This window comes from Chenopodium album, chromosome 15 (assembly GCF_948465745.1).
Source record: "Chenopodium album chromosome 15, dcCheAlbu1.1, whole genome shotgun sequence".
Lineage (NCBI taxonomy): Eukaryota > Viridiplantae > Streptophyta > Magnoliopsida > Caryophyllales > Amaranthaceae > Chenopodium > Chenopodium album.
This window is the reverse complement of record NC_137848.1, coordinates 39771051-39777507: the sequence shown is the minus strand read 5'-3', so window position 1 is coordinate 39777507 and position 6457 is coordinate 39771051. Positions and strand designations below refer to the sequence as shown.

The 6457-nt window shown below is 34.9% G+C and overlaps 1 pseudogene; it reads left to right on the top strand.

The window, feature by feature from the left end:
- The first annotated feature begins 250 nt into the window (after positions 1-250).
- LOC145581148 (glutaredoxin-C11 pseudogene) lies at positions 251-559 on the top strand (annotated as a pseudogene).
- The last annotated feature ends 5898 nt before the right edge of the window (positions 560-6457 follow it).

Genomic DNA, 6457 nt, shown 5'->3' with positions numbered 1-6457 from the left:
CAAAATCTAGGGGAAGACGAATTTTTCTTATCCAAGGTCTAAAGCCGAAAACTTCAATCTTATCTGCTGCTTAATTATTATCCTTTTCAGATGAAGGCTTTTTCTACCCTTATAAATTGGTGCTAGAATGCCAAAGGGTCGATCCGATCACATGAACATAACCTCAAAGCACAAAACTCCCAACATGTCCCAACAACTTTGATGCTAGAAATTGTAACAAAAAACTAAGGCAGCAGTGAAATTCAGTAAGATGGAGAGAGTAAACGCGTTAGCAAAAACTAAGGCAGCAATGATATTCAGCAAGAGCACAGATTGCATGAGCCACAGCATTGAGACACTGTTCCATGAACTTGGTGCAAGCCCAGGAGTTCATGAACTGGATCACGATCCTAAAGGACAGGAAATGGAATGGGCCTTACAAAAATTGGGCTGTAATCCAACTGTGCCTGCAGTCTTTATTGGTGGAAAGTATGTGGGCTCAGCAGGAGATGTGCTTGCTGCTCACCTTAATGGTTCTCTCAAAGATAGGCTCATGCAAGCAAAAGCTATCTGGCTTTAACACCACTATAATTCAAGAATAAAGGCATATATTATATGCTTGTATCCAAAGGATTTCTATTCATAAGCTTTATGTATCAATAGCTATAGCGAAATGTACAGAACGAACTCTAATACAGCTTGCAGTTACTTTGTAGGGTAGAAAAATGTCATGTAGCTTACCAAACAGCCTGCAAATAATCAAGTATTTAGGTGCAAAACCAGTACTTAAAAGTTAAAAGTACATGTATATATTTGCAAAAATGACTTTAAAATCTTACTAGAACAAATTTCAGGAAATCAAGTTTTATAGGCAGTTTTTCTTGCATTAAGTTAATCTTTTGATTGGCATGAATTCATACATGAAAATCAAATTTCAGGAAATCAAGTTTTATAGGCAGTTTTTCTGGCATTAAGTTAATTTTTTGATTGGCATGAATTCATGCATGAAAATATCATTTACGAATACTCTTTCACTAACAACAGTCCAACACAATCGATCAGTCGACTTAGAATCTCTGTCAAACACACACTTTTGACTTCACTGCCTCTTTTGGTAGTCAACTTTCTTCCAAAGGAAGAAGACAGCTAAGTTTTAATGGCCCTGGGTGCTTGGAAAAGCAAAGAGCATAGGTTCTTTATATCATATCAGTAAGCATCTTGCATCTACAGATACAAAAACTCTGTTGAATTTGTGTGCGTTCACAACTGTTATAACTGTTATTCTGAATTAAGCTTATATTTTATCATTTATAATAGCTTCTCAATTCTTTACGTTTTTTTTATTGCTTTCTGACTAATAATGTGGAAACATGATTTGAAAGAAGATGTTGTCAGACTGATACTTGTTTCCCAACCAAGCACAATCAAGGCATCTGAGGGAGGGGAGGGGGATTCATACCAAAGATAAGACACGGCCTTTTTTTAGTAAAGACAAGTAATTAGAGTCGGCATGATTAGAAGCTGATGCTAGACTTCAACTCTTAATCTATCTCTCCACCCTAGCCTAAGAGGCGAAAAAATGAATAATTATCATGTTGTAAGTAGATAAACACGTGAGATTTGAGAATGGAAGAAATAGGTGGATTCTTTATTTTTATATTTTGTTTTTGGTGCATGAATAAAGGCTAAAGTTTGCATGATTATGAACGTTCATTATATTACTTTCCCAATTAATAAGCCTTGAATACATTATGTTTTACAAAAATCAACAAAGAGGTATAAAGAATGGCTCCAATAGCAATGTGAAGAATCTTACAGGTCCATCATGTATTTAAGAATCAGGTCAAGTTGATGAGAACAACGCCGAATCATGGCCCATCAAAAGCTAATCCTGATAAATCTTCTCCATTGAGATATTGAACGAAGTAGATTTCAGAGAATCTGGTGAAAAACAAACCACCTTAGTTAGTTAGTAGTATTTGCATCTTTATAAGTTTCTCTGTTATTGTACTGTAACTTACATAGTAACAGTCACCATCATACTGCTACGAAACACAGGCTGTCATTCGAAAAGCAAATTAAAAAAACCATATAGTTTATCATCTTGGCCAACCATAGATTAGTACTAAGTTTATCACTTGATTAAAATGACAGGACAAATTAGTCTAATATACCAGCCAACCAAGTTGATTATTCAAAGAGAAGTACACACACAATAGTTCCAATCTCCTTGAAAGTAGCTTTATAAACTTTTAGCATCTAACGAAAAAGCACAATATCTTTTCAATGTTCTGGGACAGAGGAGAAGTCCTATACTCAAGCTACCCTTATAAATACTTCAGCAAGGTAATGCAAAGTTCCGCCAACCAAACCTTCAAGACAATTATCACTCCTTTCTTCTATTTTCTTTCGTTTCCTACAAAATATCATACTGCCCGAAAACTCAGTTAACAGGATCAGTTTCTTAGGCCTGTTGGCATAACGAGTTTAAGTTGTGCCACAGGACCTCTGAGGCTCTGACATTTACTAAAACACAAACAAAGATGGACAAGGTGCTAAAGGTAGCCTCGGAAAATGGTGTTGTGATCTTTAGCAAGAGTTCCTGTTGCCTATGCTACAGTGTTAACATTTTGTTCCAAGAACTCGGGGTTACCCCTTTCATCTATGAGATTGATAAGGACCCCGATGGCAAGGAAATGGAGAAGGCGATCATGAAGCTAGGATGCAACACACCAGTGCCAGCAGTGTTCATTGGTGGGCAGCTGAAAGGCTCCACCAACGAGATCATGTCGCTTCACCTAAGGGGAGCTCTCATCCCACTGCTCAGGCAATACCATGGTTTTAATAATTGATCATCATATTGTAATTTCCCTTGCTAGCTGCAGTGTCAAAAGAAATGTTTAGGTGAATAAAGTTTAATTTGATCAACATTATAGTTGTCTAAGTAGATGGTCTATGTTGTTTTACATTTAGCTAATATTCAGATGGTTTAAGAGCAGCTAAAGCATGTAATATTTCTTTGCAATGAAAGTCATCTTTATAATATATGTAAACTTTTATTCCAATGTTCAGTCTGTATTTCAAATCAAATTTGACATACTACGAATTCAAAATATAGTTTTTGGGGTTCAATCCTTTATACATTAATAAAGAGGTAGGGTTGATAACAAGTCATATTACATAGAGGAGGTAGTAGAAAAATACTTGCCAGCATGATATTTTTCTGACATGAAAATTTATAACATCAAACATTTCAACATCTGAGCTTCCTAGAACTATAGAATACCCTCATTTAGAATAGCTCTTTCTCGAGAGTTAGACTACTAACCATATTATGGTGATTGAGCCGATAATTTACCAGTGTTCCAAAATAGAGCTAACAGTCTCTTGTTCTCCAGAAGCATGATAATTTTCTATGTTAATGTGGTGTTAAACGTGATCAATGAGAAACATTTCTGATTCTCATTAAGAATTTTTTAAGCATACTAGTGCTTTGTAACATTATTTACTAATAGCACATGGTCTCAGACTCTCAGATTCCAAAAAGGTCTGGTCATTTCTAGAATCTCTGCTCAATCACTACTTGATGTTAACAGCAGAGAAGATGTCCAAAAATCGATATCTTCCCTAGAACGAAAGCAATAAAGTCGAGAAGAAAAAGATTTCAGAAACAAAAAGAGAACATATTGTTAAAACTTTTGATATGTGCTCTTACCACATTGAAGCACAAATTTAAAAAAAGCCAACAAGGAAATGCCCTTTTTTTCCAACTTTGTGGTGCTCCTACTTGCATCTTTTTATCTTAGAATCTTTGATGAAAAAGGACAATGGCAATATATTCCACAATTTTCGCTTTTTACAGAATATATATGTTTAATTGACGTATAATAATTAGAAACCATTAGTCAAGAACTTTCTACTGCTACCGCTTTGTGAAGGCTGGACCAATGACTATATTCTACTGCTACCGAAAATTAGCCAACAAAACTGGACCAATGACTATATTAGAAATCAATTCAGTAAAAATCAAACTGCGTACATATCTTTATAACTAGTAACATGCATTGAAACCTTGATTTCGGGTTGCATACTTGCATCATGATAAACTTTTGGTCCATGGTAAGTTAGTGACTGACATATTTTAATGTTGCTATAAGCTGTATGTTATACCAGCTACTCTAAGACAGACGGTTGATCATAGGGTTAAGCTAAATATTATCACCTATAGTAACACTAGAGCCCTTTTTAAGTGTCGTTACAACCATATAGGATACGATGTACCAACATTATAGACCACCATAATCTAAAGTATTACAACACACATGTCAATATGTGTCATAGGATTAATCTTACCATTGATTCCCGAAATCAAATAGGAGTTCCTCACAACTCCACCAACACTTTAGTCTCGTATCAAAAGTTGGTTATGGTAACTTACTGGTGCAGCACATAGAGAATCCCAATACTTATATTCCATAACAACAACCAAATTCACGTTAGGTTAGAATAAAACTCAGCTGATCTTTAATTTATCAACCATGTTATTATCACCAATGATCTCTTGGAATCTAAGTGAAAACTATTAATAACAGACCATTTCCTCATCCTTACGTGATCACTGTGAAAGGTTCTGATTCTGACTGCACTAGTATGAGAGTATAAGTAAGCTCATAATTATCGCTTAAACTGATACTTTTTCACTGACCTGCCTCACTAGCCTCAGCTAACACAAAACAGAAGTAGCTATTCTGAAGACTGACTGAACATCAAAAGTGAAGTATATAATGACCCAAAAGTCTTTCTCAGTCATATTAAGTCACATATCTCTATACTTAATAGTAATGCTAGAGGATATGTTCTTTCAGAAAGCTGCAGGAATTGAATTCAGTATAATTCAACTGTTTTCTCCTCACATAATTTTGCATCATAAATTGCTTGATGATACTCCCTATATATTCATTGTCATACACTTATGCTAATGTTGTGAAAGAGTATAAAACTAATTATGGGGGCTTTAACTATCATTTTAAACTTTTGGTTTAGTTGGCCTTCTGTCATGTGATGCCGAAGCCTGAAAAGAAGGTTACAAATTCAAATGTCATCCACCCGTCCTTTTCAAAGTAGAAAACTAGAAAATTATGCAATGTGTATGAAGTTCATGCTGCATTCACTATTAAAGTCCAAAGGGTGGGCTCTCATGTGAAGGGTCATGATATAGTATATCTAAGATGTAGCTTTTTCAACTATCAGGTTTAGTTGGTCATTTGACATGGTAATGCAGTTAAGTCGCATATTCTTCTTTTCCTCCAGAAATTTCTATTACATCCATTGACAGAAATTATAAAATATTTGTTGACAAACATTGACTCTTCATTCAAATTTGCTACAATCCCATATAACCATATCTTTAACTGTCATTTGTTGACATTCAACCTACCAAAAGGGAAGCAGTCTGAACTGCTTAGCTAGCTTTACTTCCCTAACACCCACGTTTTAGATGCAAAAAACAGATCAAAAAGGCATAATAAAGTATTTTATCTAGCAAGAAAGGCACAATTATTAATATTATTGTCTTCCTTTTTCTTCTTATGGGTGGAAACTTGTAACAGAATACTCATATCATGAAACTTCATTGAGACCACCTTTCCTAGGATTCCTATCTATAATCTTTTGTGAAAAATCCTATCGAAAATGCTTTATTTTAAACCACAGATTGGTAGTGAGCAAATATTCTGAATAGACCAAAACAGAATGACAGTGATGAAGTAGTTTAAAACTCCATAAAAGGAAACTAAAGTTAATAATTAGATAATCCCATCTTAGAGAAGATCAGAAGATGTCTTTGGGTTTGGCATTGTTATTTGCTGCACTTCTAAATTTAAGTCCCAACCATAAATCATGAAGTACAATTACTTGTGTGAATTCTAAAGTTCAAAACTAATCTAACAAATTTACTCAGTCTCTTACACGTGTGGGTTAGTAATAATAATAATGAGACTATTCATCTTAGATGATGTCTGTAAGTCTTACGATTTAAGTTGATGTCTGCGAGTCTGCTGACTGTTTCCATTTCGAACCTAAAGTTTGGTGCAGCAGGCTTTGCGCGATGACCTATCTTTGGTCACTATCAGGCCGCACATTTTTTGGCCTACAACAAAATATAGAAGTATCATCTAAAAAGTATTCAACTAAACTAAGAGTCTAAGACGATAAATTAGGTAGAATCATATCCAAAAAAATTTCGTTGTACTAGTGCTGCATGATGAGTAAAACAAAGATCATGGAAGTGAAAGGCAGCAGCTTTACTCGCGCATTTTGAGTTGAACAAGTAGTGAAGCAAAGAGCAAGACCCTAACTAAACCTCCATGCTGTGAGTTCAGAGACAGAAAGTACTCAGATCCTGATCTTAGAAATGAAAGCGAAAATGGTATTTAAATTTGTAAAAGAGATGCAAATTAAAGTAAATTTGAAGAGATCC